This window comes from Cupressus sempervirens, chromosome 3 (assembly GCF_028749045.1).
Source record: "Cupressus sempervirens isolate cs-2001-9-10 chromosome 3, ASM2874904v1, whole genome shotgun sequence".
NCBI classification, from domain to species: domain Eukaryota; kingdom Viridiplantae; phylum Streptophyta; class Pinopsida; order Cupressales; family Cupressaceae; genus Cupressus; species Cupressus sempervirens.
The window spans coordinates 990,956,895-990,975,021 of record NC_143120.1 but is presented as its reverse complement, the minus strand read 5'-3'; positions in this window follow the sequence as shown (position 1 = coordinate 990,975,021).

Genomic DNA, 18,127 nt, shown 5'->3' with positions numbered 1-18,127 from the left:
AGAAACATTAGGGTAACATGAAATTATGGGTTTTTCATTTAGGGAAAACAAATCTTGAAACACAACCCTAATTTTAAATAAGTAGCTAAATTTTCGCTGTAATATGCAAAAATTTTGAATGGTGAAAAATCAGGCCAATAGATAGCACTTGTATTATCACAATAATGTATCATAGGTTCATTTACCTCTTCCTTCATACCTTGCAGTAAATTTTTGATACATACAATATTAGTGCAATTGATAGCAACTGCAACATATTTAGCTTCTATAGTGGACTGTGAGGTACAACTTTTCTTTTTGCTAATACATGTATCAATCTTTTTCCCAAGAAAAGTGCTCCTCCATTGGTGCTTTTTCCATCATCAATATTACCTCCCCAATCTATATCAATGTAGGCTCTTAGCTCAAACATTTCACTCCTCTTGTGGTATAAACCAAAGTCATCAGTTCCTCTTAGATACCTCACTATTCTCTTCACTACCATTAGGTGATTTTCTCTTGGATTTGTAGAAAATCTTGCCACTATTCAATAGCTAATGCAATGTCTGGTTTACTATGTACAACATACTACAACTTTCCAACCAATGATCTATACAATGTCTAATTCACTTTAGCTCACTCATCATTCTTTAATAACTTATGTCTTGTTGCCATTGGTGTGCTAACTAGTTTTGAATCTTCTAACCCAAATGACTTGAGTATCTCCTTGATGTATTTTGATTGGGTCACAAATATGCCATGCTTCAATTGATGTACTTGCAAACCAAAAAAGAATTTTATTTCTCCAAACATTGACATCTCAAACTCATGCTTCATTTGATCAGGAAAATCTTTGCATAGAACATCTTTTCCTCCAAATATTATATCATCAACAAAGATTTCACATATTAAAATGTCTTTACCTTTTTTTTCCTTGATATACAAGTTTCTACTGTCATTTTTTCTCTCAAATCCTATCTTCACAAGGTATTTGTGCAATCTCTCATACCATGCTCTAGGTGCTTGCTCCAAGCCACGAAGTGCCTTGTGCAGTTTGCAAACCATATCCTTGTTCTTGTCATCAACAAATCCCTCTAGTTTTTCTATGTAGACTTCCTCTTCTAGTATACCATTTAGAAAAGAAAACTTGACATCCATTTGGTAGACTTTGAAACCTTTGTATGTAGCCTATGCAAGCAGTGTTCTTACTCCTTCCATTCTTGCAACATGGGAAAAGGTTTCTCCATAATCGAGTCATTCTTCTTTACATAGCCTTTGCAAAATAATCTAACTTTGTTTCTTCTTATCTCACCATTTTCATCAAGTTTGTTCCTAAACACCCATTTTGTACCAATTACATTCTTGTTAGCTAGTGTAGGAACTAGGGTCTAGGTTTTGTTCTTCTCAATCTGATCTATCTCCTCTTCTATAGCTTTATACCAGTCATCATCTTGTAGTACATCTTTCACTATTTTAGGTTCAACCTTTCCCAACAAACATGATTCATTCCTTAGCCTATTCCTTGTCATTGGTCTGGCATCCTTGTCACCAATGATTTGATCATCAGGGTGATGTCTTACATATTTGGCTAACCTTGGTTCTGTCTTTTTTTCCATGTTTGATCCTTCAACTTCACAGCCATTTTTCTCTTCTCCATCTTATATTTCATCATTTCTCTCATGTGCATTGATTTTAGAGTTAGAATGTGCATTTTCTACATTCTACAACTCAACTTTTGAATCTAGCTCGACATTCACTGGCTGTGACTCGGTTGATACTGAAATTTGTTACTGATTCTCAACTTGATTTGCAACATTGTCATGTCCCCTTTTCAAATAATAAAAAAATAATAATCTTTGCTAAGACAGGCAGGCCCAAGAAAGTGAAGTTTTGGAAAAAGGGGGGTTAATCTTTGGAAATTGTTGGACTAATAAATGAAATTATTATTAAAATATGTTTCATTAACCTCTCTTGGACATGAGTTATAGTTATGGCCTCTTTTAAGGGGTTTGGAGGCATTTTGGGCAGGGAGGAGAATTGGATTTTCGCTCATTCTTTGTTATTCTTCAGAGGCTGCCAAACCTGTGGAGAAGGAGACCCAAGAACGGGAGTTTGTAGGTTTCCAGGGAGACCCAAGAATGGGAGTTTTCAGGTTTCTAGGAAGGCTAAGGATGTGATTTTGAATCCATTCCATGTGCATGTTCATATAGAGTTTGCCTTTGTGCTGAACAGTGTAGATTTGTGGGTTTTTGGGTGTGTTTTTTTCATGAGTTTGGTGTTTTCAGTTGAGCATTTCATATCAGTTTTGGTTGCTGCTGTATTTCAGAGTTTAAGCTGTTAAAATAGATCTGAATATATGTATTGGGACATGATTAAACTTTTGAGATAGTTTATTAGTGTTTTTGTGGTGTTTCCGGGCATTTTTGTGTTAATTTCGGGAGCCCGATGAGCATAGTTTTTGTCCTACATTTGTGAGCTGCTGTGTAAAGGCTATATAGATTTGGAAATTTCATTTTGTAGGCTGTTATGCTACTGAAATTTCTGTAAAAATGTCCATTTTCAGATTTATTAATAATAGGTGAAGCTGTGAAGCTTTTGGCACCATTTCTGGCATACCCGATTTGGGGTTTCTTGAGAATTTTGGAGGATCTTTGTGATATTAGTTGTTTGATCTTAAAGATATGATTAAAGGTTATAAATATCATACAAAAATCAGAAAAGGGACATTTCAAACATTGTCTTCAACAGTCATTCCTTCATATATGTATACAAAATATCTATAATATTTTTATTGTTTAGTTCAATCAACTTAAACTTCTACATGCTCATGAAAATTTACATTTTCAATCTCCACAATTTTGTTAGTGTTAGTATTCAAACACTTATATGCTTTGCTTCTAGTGGAGTATCCAAGAAATATACCTTCATCACTTTTTGCATCAAACTTTCCATTTCTAATATCTTTAAGAATATAAAATTTACAACCAAAGACTTTGAAATGTTTTACATTAGGAAAGTGACCATACCATAGTTCAAAAGGTGTTGCATTTGTAACTTTCTTGACTTGGAATCTCTTCAATGTGTAGATTGCAATACTTACAACTTCTCTCTAGTACTTTAGAGCAACATTCTTCTCCATCATCAAGGTCCTTGCATAGTATATTACTAATCTATTCCTTCTTTTGGAAATACCATTTTGAGGTGGAGTCCTTGGTTCTAATGTTTTCCTTTTGATACATTTATCATTGCAAAATATCTCAAATCCTTTGGATGTAAACTCACCTCCTCTATCTAATCTTAGGCACTTTAGACTCTTTCGTATTTCCTTCTCAACTCTAGCCAAATACCACTTAAATGTTTGAAATAAATCAAATTTTTTCTTCAAAAACATAGCAATCATCATCCTAGAATAGTCATTTACAAATAAAATAATGTATCTATCTCCTAGGTAGCTTTGCACTTCTATTGGACCACATAAGTCTATATGGACTAACTCTAGTACTTCTTTGGAAGTGTATATTTTGTTTTTGAAACTAGATTTAGTCATCTTCCCTAGTTGACATTTTTTGCACATTGTGTTTTTAGGTTTCTTTAGTTTAGGCAACCCTTTTACCTTCTTCTTGTTGTTGATGCTAATTAGATTATCAAAGTTGACATGACACAACCTTTTATGCCACAACCACACATCATCAAGTCTAACAACAAGAAAAGTTGCATCTTCCATATGTAGGTAAAATAGATTACTCCTAGTTTGTTCATCTTTTCCTATTAGATTTCCATCAGTGTCATAGATCTTAGTAGTTTTGTTTCCAAACTCTACTTTGCAACCTACATTTCCTAACTATGATACACTCAACAAGTTGGAGTTCAATCCTTCAACATAGTATGCATTATCACATGTGATTTTCTCTATAAGTTTAATTGAACATTTTCCTTTGATTTGCCATGGAGCATCATTTCCAAATCTAACACTATTTCCATCGTATTGAGTAAAGGTAATGAACTTACTTTTATCTCCTAGCATGTGATGTGAGCATCCACTATCTATGATCCACTTGTCATTCTTGTTCACATAGGTAACCAATGTTGTTACTTCATCTTCATCTTTATTTGATTCATCCTTCATGGCCACATAGACTACTTCATCATATTCTCATCAAAATCTTCTTCAACAATGTAGTATCTTTTTCCTTTTTCCTTGTAGTCTTTGCTATCATCTTCTATCTTATTCCTGTACCTATTTCCTTCTTTGTAGTTCTTCTATGTACACCTTTCAGCAATATGACCTACTTCATTGCAATTAAAACATATGATATGGAGCTTACCTTTGAATATACCGTTGCCTCTATGGAATCTTCTAGCTAGTAGTGCTTCTAACTGTTCCACATCTTCACATCTTCCTTATTTGTGTTGCTATCATTGGATGCATGTTTTCCTTTTCTTCTCTTCTTGTTTGATGTCTCCTCCTCAATGTCTTTTATTGTCATCTTGGCCTTGAAAGAAGATTCAAGGTTTTTAGTTCTGTAGTTGTCAAAGTTGGACAATTCAAATGCAGTAAGTCTTCCCACTATACCATCAAAGGTTAGTGTGTTTCCTTGCACACACCTTAGCTCTTGGATGGCTGAAACTCTAATAGCATAGATAGGAAGTAGAGTTCTTAAGTATTTTTTGTTGATAGTTTCTTCTTCCAATTGACCACCTAGACTTATTATTGCACTTACCACTTCTTTCATTCTAGCAGCATATTGAGCAACATTTTCACCTTACTCCATTTTCATGTCATCAAACAGTTGTCTTTTTTGAGATTGGAAACTTCTCTCTTGGACATCTTATCTTCCTACTTCTAGTACCTTGAAACTAAATCAGCAGATGGCTCTAATAAAAATTGTTAGAAATGCTTTAGAATAACTCAGGGGGTGGTGAATCAGTTATTCAAGGTCCAACATGTCCAACTCAAACTTTTTCACTAAGTGTAGTGAGCCCATTCAACCATACATTCATCCAACCTTTAACATTCCTATTCAGCAAGTTACGATAAATCAACATTCAAGCATAACACATAAAAGATCAACACATAACATAGTGATTTATGTGGAAACCCAATTTGGGAAAAACCACCATTAACATGCTACTCAATTCTCACTCTTCTAAAGTGATGCTCTATGAAAGGCCTACCTTATTAAAGGCTTACAAAACACTATTAAATGTGACTTGGTTGAAGGATTTAACCACCCTATTAGAAGTGGGCCTAGTTAGAAGACTTTAGAACATTCACTTGGAATGTCACCATGTTAAAGGGTTTACAAATGGCTATTAAACCAACCTAAGTCAATAGGATTTTCATATCTAATATAATTTCTAAAGAGTATTAGAAAATCTTTGACCTGATTACAACATACAACTTAACTTTCAGGTCTTAGATCACTCTTCAGCTCATAACATTTCCTGGTCTTCAGTCTTTACAACTCTTGATAGCTTGCCCTCCTTTCAAGATTAGTCTCCTTGAGTCTCCATGCTCAATGTACCAGTACAATCATCTCTTCTTGACCACTTGTAGAAGTAGAGCCTCTGTTCTTTGTTCTTCCTTCTCCTAGATGTCTTCTCCTTGACATCCTTCAAACCACTTCATAATTTTGGCACTCCAACAGCAACTACATTTTCTTCTTTGTCTGTGACTCCTTAAATAGAATTTTGGAACTTCTTTTCTTGCTCAATTCTTCCTTCCTTTGAATTTACTTTGTATGGATTAGGTAGGATTCATTGTATCTAACCCACATTTTGTTTCCTCTAGAAACTTCTTGAATAGTCCTTTTGAATTCACCCAAAAATGGTTTACATAGAATTCTATGCCATCAGCTCATCATCCTTATCCTCCAAATGATTTACAAAATTCTAGGTAACAACTATGTCAGCTTAGATTTAGAAAATCCTTAATAATTCCTATAATGCAGTAGCTCAGTACTATTGAAATCCTGATGCTTGACACATACTATGTTACTCAGCATCAACTACATTTTTACTGATGCTTGACACCTGAACTTCACTCGGCACCAATGAAGATTTTTTGATGCTCGACACTTGATACTTTTCTCAGAACTTGAACTTCACTCGGCATCTAAAGATCACTCGACACACATTAGATTTTCCTTTTGCTCGGCTCCAACTGAGAATTTTCTCAGCTCCAAGTAGCTTTCTCGACACCCACTATTGAACTTAGTTTAAGCTTTGCAGTCAACCTTGTTACAACTTATTCCTCTAATGTTTCTAATTGTGACCAACCTCTGTATCTTTAAGTATGTTATGAATACATCATTTAACCATTTTCTTAACTGATCCTTGCACTTCATTACAACATCATAACTCAACCTTTCCCTTAGGTGCTTTTGTTACATCTTGTTGATCAAACCCTTTTCATCAATCAACTAAGTGATAGTACTTGGATCTTATAAGAAAATGTTATTCCTACAAGTAGTAGGTTTGACATCAGTGACAAAACAATGATTGAAAACATTCTTTTCATAACAATCTCCCTCTTTGATCTTCAACAATGAGCTTTTCAATTATATTTCCAATAGTGCCTAATGACCTTGCTTGTTGCACTTGTGACAATGACCCCTATTTTTATGTTTGCCATGATGATTGACATTCTAGCTCCTGTATACATTAGAGATATGTCCCTTATCACCACAAAAATGACAAGTGGTTTTTGTGTTCCTACCTTTGTTATTTCTTTCTTCTATAGTCTTAAATGATTCTCCTTCTTTAGTGTTGGATTATTGTAGTCTTGAAGTGTCATTTCTTGATCTTGGTGATTTTAGTAACTATTTAAAGTACTTGATGGCTTCATTAGCTTTGTTGAAGCTTTCTATAATTTTTTTTTCTCTTCTCAAGTCATTTTGTAGTTGTTCATTTTTCATCTTCACTCTGGAGATCTCAACGTCCTTGACATTAAGTTTAGGATGAACATTCATCATTTGGCTTAGGGTGTCTAGCTACTTGTTGGAAACTCTTGCAAGCTCAATTGACTTTTCCTCTAGTCTATTGGCAAGGTTTCTCTTGTAATCTTCCATCATATCTTTATCTTTAATAGCTGTCTATTCTATTCAGTCAGTTCACAAAGCATCATGGCTTGTGATTCTTGCTCAATCTTGAAAGTTTGATGTCTTCTACTTGAACTCTATTCTTTTCCATTAGGTCTTCAATTTCTGCATCAAACTCCTTAGAATCTCCATTGGCAAACACTTTTGAGGTGTCAATATTCTTGTACCATGTATCATTTTCATCTATGGCAATTTCTTTTCTTCTCTTTAGGGATTTCCTGAATTCTTCCCTAGCTTCTTCCAGAGAATGTAGAATGAGATGTATTTCAATCTCCTGATTCTCTATAATCTTTCCAAGCTTGTAGACCTCCATTTCTAGATCTTTTCTTCAAGCTTTAAGGCTTCTCCTTGTAAGAACTTGGCTTTGATACCAATTTTTTTAATTTACAAGTGGGAAGAATACTTCTAAGAGGGGGGGTGAATTAGAAGTACCAAACTTATAAAACTTTTAACTAAAATTAATACATGTATGAAAAATTTCTAATTAACATGAAAGTAATGGCATGCAAGAAAATAACCAACACAATATTTGATCACCTAGAAACCCTCCAAAATGAGAAGGTAAAACTTGGGTGGGGATGACACCCACAACTTATCACTACAACAATATGCAACTTGTCAAGGTTACAAGGTTTGACCATCATCAATGGTCTACACTGTGAGAGGCCTACCTTGTTAAAGGCTTCAACACCTTGTTAATGGTGTACCTATCTAAAGGATTTACAAATGTTCACTTGGAATGTCACCCTGTTAAAGGATTTACAAAATAGATGTTAAATCAACCTATCTTCATAGGATTTTCATTCTCCTAATACAATGGCTAAAAGTTATAGTAAAATGTGTTGACCAAATAACTTTTAATCCTTAATTGCTGATTTTAGATTGATGTTTATTACATTCTAATTTGATCCTAATTGATCTAATATAATTCTATTTTTAGTGCTGATACTCCATTCTGATGTCCACTGATTGGGCAATTCCTCTATTTTTCTAAGTCACCTTGAATGTATTCTTCACCCTTCCATTCTTTTCTCTCTTTCACTCTTTCATTCCTCTCTTCAATTCTCTTCTCACATACTCTCTCATGTATTCCCATTCATTACTAAATTATGAGGTTTTGACCTCCTTAAAAAGGTTTCATGACTTAGGGTTATGTATGAATCTATAATTGAGATTCATCCATCTTTCGTTCAATTCTTTCCATTTTTCTAATTGGTTGCATATTGATTTCATAGGGAATAAAAAAGATTTGATATTATCTTTAATCCTTCAAGATTCATCATATGTTGGCTCAAAAATGGTTTACATCTTAGTTTGTGAGGGCACAAACTCTTATGTTGATTCTGTGTTACTCGACACTTTCTAATTATTGATGCTTGACACATATAAAAATTTTGTCTGCTTGGTGTTTGAATGACTCGACATTTGATGCATTTATAGCTTGGTACATACTCTAACTCAGCATCTATATTATACTTGGCAATATCTAAGAAAATTTGTTAAGTGTGTTGACACTCAATTGTCAAAACCAATTTGAGACCAACATGTGTATCTTATTTTTTAATGAAGAGATTTTATTATTATTATTTATTTCAATTAGAACTCTTTGTAAGGGGTGTTAATACCTATTATAGTGTGAGTGGGTACCATTCATTATAAATGTGAGATTTTTAGCTTGGCCAAGACAAGGTGAAGCCACATATGGGGGATCTCATCCCCAATAACAAAGTGGGTTTGAAGATCTATTGATACCCAAAACAAAGATTCATTTGCACCATCCCACAAATATATGAGATCAAGAATGTGAATTATATCTAGGTGGGGAGAGTTCAATTGACTAGTGTCGAATGTGATTTTTCATTCAAGAGAAATATTTGAGTTTTGTTATCTCTACAATTAATGTACAAATTAATAAATGTAGTAGTGGAGAGTTAAGAAAATACACCTTTTGAAATATCTACATTAATTAAATGCAATATAACAAGAATTCATTGAATTGATTAGGTAAAAGAGTTACATCAAGAAAAGTACAAAAATATATATCAAGATTTATTGAAAATGATAGATGCACTTGTCTTTTCTAGAAATAAGGAATATTTTGTTGATATGTTCATTTATTATTCTTTTGGAATTTTCTATTTAGATATGCATATGCTAGGATATGACACAATGCTACATGTACTATGTTGTATCTAAGCTTAAAATTAATTTTTGACTCTAGTCCTTAAACTGTGGACTTGAACTTCTAACTCATATTAATAAATCACATGTTCTCATTCTTGATAAATATGTGTTCATGTGTATATTTGACTTGGATGGTACTTATTAGTGTCATTAGGGCTTGTTGACAAATAGAGGAATAATTGGCTTGACATTATTATAATAAAGTAAGCTAGATTTAATTATGTGGTGTTTGAACAAGATTGAATAAATCTATGCAACATGCAAAAATACTTAGGCATGTATCCTGATGTATGTTAATATTGATGCAATGGTTTCTCTAGATGCTCGATTATGTGTAATGATAAGGTTTATATTGAATGTCATAATGGTATAAATGAGACATGGTATTATCTATCTATACAAAATTGTAGAGTTTAAATATGAATATTTCATGTGTGATTCAATGAGATTGCCTAGTTAAGATCACTTTGGCTTGGACATGTTTAAATTTTAAAAGACCACTCTAATAGCCTACACCAAAGTTCTCCCATGTGATCTCAACTTGGGACCAATAATATAAAGAGTTAAGTATTATATTTAGACCATTAGAGACTAGGGGCTCAAGATTGGTTCTATTATAGGATAAGTGTGAACTCATTAATAGAAGTACTCACATTTAGTATCAAACTATTAATCAAGAAAAGAAGGCCTAAGTAGAAAATGAGTAGGAGAAATTTTTATGTTTCACTTTCACCTCTTCAAATGAGTTAATACGAAAATATTGTGCATATTATAGATGTAAATGACCCAAATTTATGAATTATATATGATAGAAAACGTAAATCAATGATAACAATGATGTTTTTACATTGCTGGGATCATGTTAATGGTTTTTCTTTTGGGAAAAAATATTGGAGATGGATCATGACATTGTTGGTACATTGGTACTCACTGTAATCCTAGAACATGTGACAATCTATGTATGTTGATAATGATTATAAAAGTGAGTGTGACTTTAAATCTTAGAATTTTTTTTTTTTTATCAATAAAAGACTGACGATGAGATTTCTATTATTAGTTAATAAAATTTACATATAATTCCTCTTTTCAAGAATTTTTGGAGTTAAGAAAACCTCCATTCTTACCTAAGGACTTATTGTTGGAGAGAATTCTTGAATTGTATGTTGTCATTGATGTTACACAAATGCCAATATTAACCAAGAAATGAAGAGTTTGTAGTATTAACCTTACATATTTCAGTATTAACTGAGCAGTTAGATAATGAAGACTTTTTAATATTAACCAAGCTGCTGGTTAAAGAAGGGTATCCTCATTGCAGTATTGACCAAGTGGTTAGGAATCAAAAGAATCACAATATTATTTGAGTGTTGAATCTTAGTATTGACCGAGTGATAGAAAAATGCAATTGTCTAATAATTAATTGATTGAGACTGACTAATTGCATGTTTATTGATTATTTAGAAGGGTATTCAATCTGATTTGTCCTAGATTATGATATATAAGAAAGGTTTGTTGGAAATATAAGAGGAGTAACTTAGAGGGGAGGGGTGAATCAGTTACCACTAAAATAAATCTACCTGATCCCTTTAGATGTTAGTACAAAACAAAATCTAAAAACTAAATATTGCTGATTCTCAACAAACACATATAAAATGTTGTAACTTGGTAAATACTAAATATGCTCGGTAAGTACTTAACATGAAAATCTTAGATGTTATCTATGATTACCATTATTTTAACTTGAATGCAAAAACATAAAATAAAATAGCATGAACACAATTGACACTAGGATTTAACATGGAAACCCAATTTTTGAAAACCACCAATTACAACTAGTTACTATTTTTCACTCTTCTATAGTAAGCCCTATTAGGAGCCAAACCTGTTAAAGGTTACAAAACACACTGTTAGGTGTGATCCTGTTAAAGGATTTAATCAACCTCTTAGGAGTGGCCTTGTTAGTGGTCTTTAGATAATTAAATAGAACCACCACCTTATTAGAGGTTTTACAAATAAGTGTTAAGCCAACTCTATTAAGAGATTTAGATCACTACTACAATGGTTAGATAGTAACAATGAGATGACCTAATTTTTGATGCAATTGAATTGTTGGTTACAAATCTCTCTTTTGACTTATACTTGATCCTTCCTGATTGAATATATATTTTTAGCTCCACAAGGATATTCTGTTTATCCTTCTGGTTTGCTTCCTTACTGCACCATTAGATCTTCAAAATCTTCCATGCATTCACATTCTTTCACACTTTCAAATTCACAACTTGACCTTATACTTATATCATTCATATTCTCAAATTAGCTTATACACAACTTAGAATAACTAATATTCATCACCTCAATTGGCTAGAACCAATAGATAAATTAATTAGATTCAATATGCCAAAATAAGAAAATCCTTTGTTAGCCAAACCTGCTCAGTAGATATTAACTCAAAATTAATTTTCTTGTGTTAACCAAGTGAACTTAGTTAACACTAAATATTCTCAAATATCCTTTGGTAACTAAGTGAGCTCATTAATCATTGGTTTCATCCAATATTTCCTTCATTAATTGAGTGAGCTCAGTTAACACTCATCTTCCATAAACTTTCCTTTGACACCTGAGTTAACTTGGTAGACACTACCTTCTGAACTAGGCAAACATATGAATGCTTGGTAAACACAAAAAATTGTCTTTACTGCCTAAGTAAGCTTGACATGCACTGGGTGATAATGATATGAAATTTGTGTAACATCAAAGACAATATACAATTAATCAATTATATCCAACAAGGTCAATTTGTGAGGATAGAATATACAAGTGGAATATGAAATAAGATGTATATTTGAGTGAAGAAAAAGGAAGAATATGAAAGTATAGAAGATAAGCTATAAAGAAAATTTGATCAACAAGGATCCAAAGGTCAAGCTAGAATAAAGATTTGAGTCTACAAAGATAGTTTCTTCATAAATCATATCAAATTTCTATTACCTTCTAACCATTGTAATAGTAAAGAAATCTCTTAACACAGTTGAGTTAACAATCATATTGTAAATTCTCTAATAAGGTGATATTTCAAGATTGAAGTGTATGAAGACCTCTAACCATGCCACTCCTAACAAGGTGATCTAAATCCTCTAACAAGGTCATACTTAACATTATGTATTGTAACCTTTATAGGGTTATCTCCTAATAGGGCTCACTTTAGAACAGGAAAAAAATTGTAACTAGTTGCATGGTGGTTTTCTCAAATTGGATTTCCACATTAAATTTTAGTATCATATGTGTTCATGTTATTTTCTTATACTTTATGTTTTTGCAATTAAGATACTAATGACTAAAATAGATTAATAATTATAATATTTATTTGTTAATTAAGTAATAGTAATATTCCAAAGTTAACTAGGTTGGACAACATTGCATGATTAATGAAAGTTTGAATTGACATCCTGGGATAGGGAATTATTTTTGATGTAATTGATTCACCCCTCCCCTCTTAGTTACACTCCACATTTTCAAAAATTGGTATCAAATCATTTTGTTAGAATTATTTTAGAATAACTAAGAGGGGGGGTGAATCAGTTATCCAAGGTCCAATAATGTCCAATACAATTTTTCTTTTGTCAAATCCTTAATGGCATATAATTGAAATTATCATGCATGTAGTTAAACATTAAAAAATCATGAAAAGTAAACATGCATCACATCATAACGCAAAGGATTTTAGTGACCCAAAAATCCTCAGGAATAAGAAGGTAAAATTGGGGTGGGGATGACACCCACAAAATAATTGTGCAATTGATTTCAACCACTTTTGATGGTTTTCCCTGTTAAAGGCTTTACACACTGGCAGATGTGACTTTATTAAAGGATTTCTACACCCTATTAGGAGTGTGCCCTATTAGAGGACTTAAGAACATTCAATTTAGAATGTCACCCTATTAAAGGATTTACATAGAGCTGTTAGGCCCACCCAAGTCCATGGGATTTATAGTCACCTTCTCAAAAGAATCTTTTATCCCTCTTTAAGGATCTCCTGTCCTCCTGCTAAGGATCTCTTATCCTTCTCTTGGGGATCTTCTATTCTTTTCCTGAGGCTTATCAACCTAGCTATTAAGCTAACCTAGAAATTTATGGTTTCAATGTCTAATAATATGGTAAGAAAGTATTAGAAAGGTTTTGACATGATAAAGATTACAACTCTAACCTTGCAGATTTTAGATCTCTCTTCAGTTCTTTTCTTTGCTTGGCTTTTGTTCCTTGCAGTTCTAATAGCTTGTCCACCCTTCAAGATCTATCTCCTTGAGTTCTTCCACTCGTTATGCCAATGCATGCTCTATGGTCACTTGATCAACTCAGAGTCTCAATGCTCTGTGCTTACTCCTCACTGTGTCCTCTTCTTGACACTTCACACTAGCCTTCTCTTGGCTTCTCCACACGACCATGACCACTACCACACTTTGATCTTCTGACCTATAACTCCTTATAAAGAAGTTCTATTCTGCATTTCCCACTCAAATCTTTCCACTCATTAATTTGATTTGATTTGAGAGAACGGTATTATTTTCCCTCCAAATTGTTTCTTCCAAAAACTTCATGATAAGTCCATCAGAATTAGCCTTGAATTGGTTTGCATGGTTTACATAAAATTCTATGACATCTACTCATCATCCTTATCATCCAACTAATTCACAAAATTCAATGTAACAAACTTATTATTACTGATTTGGCGAATGTTTTGACTTAACAAATAATGCAACAACTTAGCATCATTGGTTTATTGATGCTCAACTCCTTTTGTGTTACTTGGCTTCTACTGTATTTATTGATGCTCAACACTTGAAGAAATTTTCTCGGCATCCATTACCTTTTTTTGGTGCTCGGCACCTAAAGTGTTTTCTTGTATTGCTTGGCTTCTATTGTTTTCTCAAACCACTTGACTTCTATTTACTCCATAGTGCTCAGCTCCTATTGGATCTTAAGTTACTCGACACTTAAAAAATATTATGTTACTTAGCACCTAAAGGATTTCTTAGCACACACTGAAGTTGAACTTGCTCGACTTCAAATAAGAATTTTCTCAGCTCTAACTAGCTTGCTTGGCTCTCTGAAATGAACTTAGTTAAACCTTACATCTTTGATGTATCTTAGTGTGTCCATTCTCTTAGAGTATGTCATCAATACACTATTTCATCAATGGCTTAGTTGATTCTTATACTTCATTACAACAAAATAACTTCAACCTTTCTTTAGGTGCTCTAGTTACATCTTATTGATTGCCTCCTCCTTGTCAATCAACCAATTGATAGTATTTGAATCACTTAAGCAATTGTCATTCCTGCAAGTAGCAAGTTTGACATTAATGAAAAAATAATGATTGAAAACATTCTTTTCCAATTCCATTATTCTTCCTTCATGATCTTTTCAATAATTTCAAACACATTTGGTGCTTATGAAAAGGTTTCAAAGACCTTAGCTAAAGATCAAGATGTCATACAAAAGGGAGATTCCTAAGCTTAACAGAGACAATTTTTCAGCATCTTCTTCTTAATTATGCAATTAGTGTTTCAAAAATTCAAGAGATGAGATGGAATCCTAAAAATAAAATAACTTCAGATGCACTTGTGGGAAGATGAACTACTTTTGAGTTGGATAAATTTGATAACTATGCTTCTACCTCAAGCAACCTTGAATCTGCATTCAAAGCCAAACTAACTCTTGGTAGATAATGAGGAAACTCAAAAGGAAAATAGGTTGATAGTGAAGGAAAAGATGATTTAGATGAAGACCTTAAAGTCATTAAAGCCCTACTTGCAAAATGAGTATCAAAAGGGAAAGGAAACTTAATAGGCAAAATTCAATCAATTTGTTTCTCATGTGAAGAGGTTCTACATATTGCTACAAGATATCCAAAAAAAGAAGAAAAAGATAAGAAAAGGAATAAAAGGTTCAAAGGCAAGAAAGACTTTAATAACTACAAGGACTACAAAGACAAAGGTAACAAATCTTGTTACATTGCTAAAGATTTTGCTACTGATGATAATGAAGAACAAGTAGTTTACATTGTTGTTATGGATGAATCTGATAATGAGGAAAATGAAAAGATTTCACTTATCTCTCATGCTAGCAAAAATGATACATGAATCACAGATAATGCTTGTTCACATTGCATGACTAGTGACAAAACTAAGTTTGAACATTTAGAATACTATTATGGTGGAAGTATTAGATTTGGAAACAATGAATCATTTATGTAAAATGAAAAGGAATCATAGCATTAACTAAAGGAATCAAATGTGAAAATGCCTATTGGTTGAAGGATTAAGAAATAATCTACTTAGTGTATCTCAACTAAATAATATAGAATACAAGGTATAAGAATTCATGAATGACAAAGCTAAACTATTGTATGGAAAAGAAAATCTAGTTTGGATTGGCAATCAACCAAAAGGTAACTTGTTTTAGCTCAATCTCATTGAAAGTACATGTTTTCTAGCTTAGATAGAAGAATGTTGGCTATGGCATTTAAGAGGATGTTTCATGTTAACTTTGATAACCTAGTTACCATAATAAAAGACAAAAGAGTAATAAGTATACCTTATCTAAAGAAACCTAAGTTGGACATGTGAAAATAATGTCAAATTGGAAAGATGACTAAAAAATGTTTTAGAAGAAATTCCTACAATTTTGAAAAATAATTGAAACTAGTTGATATAAATCTTTGTGGACCAATAGCTATAGAAAGATACTATGGAGACCTATACTTCATTCAATTTGTTGATGATTATTTAGAATGATGAATGTAATATATTTGAAAGATAGATGTGATGTTTTTCAAAAGATCAAATGGTAATTGGCTAGAGTCGACAAAGAAACATGGAAGAATTTAAAATTCATGGAATCAGACAAAGGAGGAGAACTCATCTCAAATGAATTCAATGAGGTCTGCAATGAAAGAGTAATAAAAAGATAGGTATCAACATGTAGAACACCAAAAAAAATGGAATAGAAGAAAGAAGAAACATATCCATCATGGAGTGTACAAGGATACTAATGACTAAGAAGAATATTGGACCAATTAAATATTGGGGAGAAGTAATTAGCAAAATGGTTCATACACTTAACTAAGTTCAAATAAAGAAAGGTTCAAATAAAACACCTTATGAATTATGGTATGGGTACAAGCCTAATGTCTATTATCTTAGAGTATTTGGAAGACAATGATAGATCTTGAAAGATATAAGAAGGGGAAATCTTGATGCAAAAAGTGATGAAGGTATATTTTTAGGTTACTCCAATAAAAGTAATGCATACAAATGGTTGAATCTTTCTACTCACAAATTCATAGAAAGTGCTCATGTGAAGATTGAAGAGTTTTCATAAAGAAGTGAAGAATAGAGTAGCAAGGAGCCTAAGGAATGCATAAAGTTTTTTTACTATGAGGATGAACTAGATAATTTACAACAAATAGTTGAAGCCAATCAACAAAAAAGTGAAGCTAGAAAATCACTGACAAAGGTACTTGAGTTGTAGTCACATGTAGTGCAACTTGATTCATAGTTAGAGGAACTTGAGTTACAACCAAATCATCCAAAGTCATAGTTAAAGGAACCCAAGTTATAGCTAGACCAACAAGAGGAGCCCAATAAAAAGATAGAAAATCATGGAGAACCAAGTGAACCAAGTTCAAAATCAAGAAAGAAAGATCCAAGACTTGCAAAGTTTGACATAAGACATCATGCACCTAAACAAAAAGTTGGAGGAGAGATAGATGGCATAGTGACAAGGAACACATTAAAAGGTACATATTTTCTTAGTGAATTTGAACCTAGATCTATAAAAGATGCATTAGAAAATGAAGGTTGGATAGAAGCAATCAATGAAGAAGTTGAACAAGTAGAAGAGAATAAAACCTATTGGAATAATTTTTGTATTACCATTGATGTCAAATCTACTAATGAGACATGTTTCTATATGATCTAAATGTCATATATATTTGATTGATGAAGAGGATTTGAGAAGTTTCTTATAAAAAAATCACCTAGAGAGAAGGTTGAGTTATGAAAAGGAAGCTAAAATGGACATTTGATTAGTTAGACTTTGATAAGACAAAGTGATTGTCATGTTGATAAAGGAGAAGATAATAATATTGAAGTCTTGAAAAGTGCAAGCCAAGATATATCACTTATATAAGGCTTGACTAACCAACATAGTAAAAGATCAAGGAATTTTGAAGTTTATTCTAAGTGATGCTAGTGTTAACTGAGCCATAGTAAGTGCTAAGAAAATTTATTGTTTAATGAGCATCAATATCGACTAAGTGATAGTGTTGATGCCAAGTTAGAAGCCCTATAGTGATTGAACATTTTAATAATGACCAAGTGTCAGAACTTAGTTTGGCCAAATAACACAATTTTAATTGTTTGTGAGAAACCATGATTTCTACTCTGAATCAGTTGATTTCTTGGGATATGGAAATTGTGTTAAAAATAAGAATTAATGAGTTGGATAATTTAATTTCAAGAGAAGATTAGGTAAATCATCCAAGAGATAGATTTGATGAGAACTTTCTAGAAAAGAAGGATGATGAACAAATACAATGAATATGTTGGATTAGATTGTAAACCCTAAGATCTACAGTGATTGTGATAAACAAAAAAGGACTAGAATTAACTATTTGAAGAGGCATAGTGACAAATGTTATGTGTGCATGAATGAGATGCGAATAAGAGTAGAGAAGTTATGTGTTCGAGAGATTTCTAGTAAGATGGAACAAAGATGTTGAGGTTGATAAGAAAATAACAGCATAATGCTTTAGTTTTTTGTGAAGCAAAGGGTGAATTCTTTAAGGGTTGCCAAGCAAATCA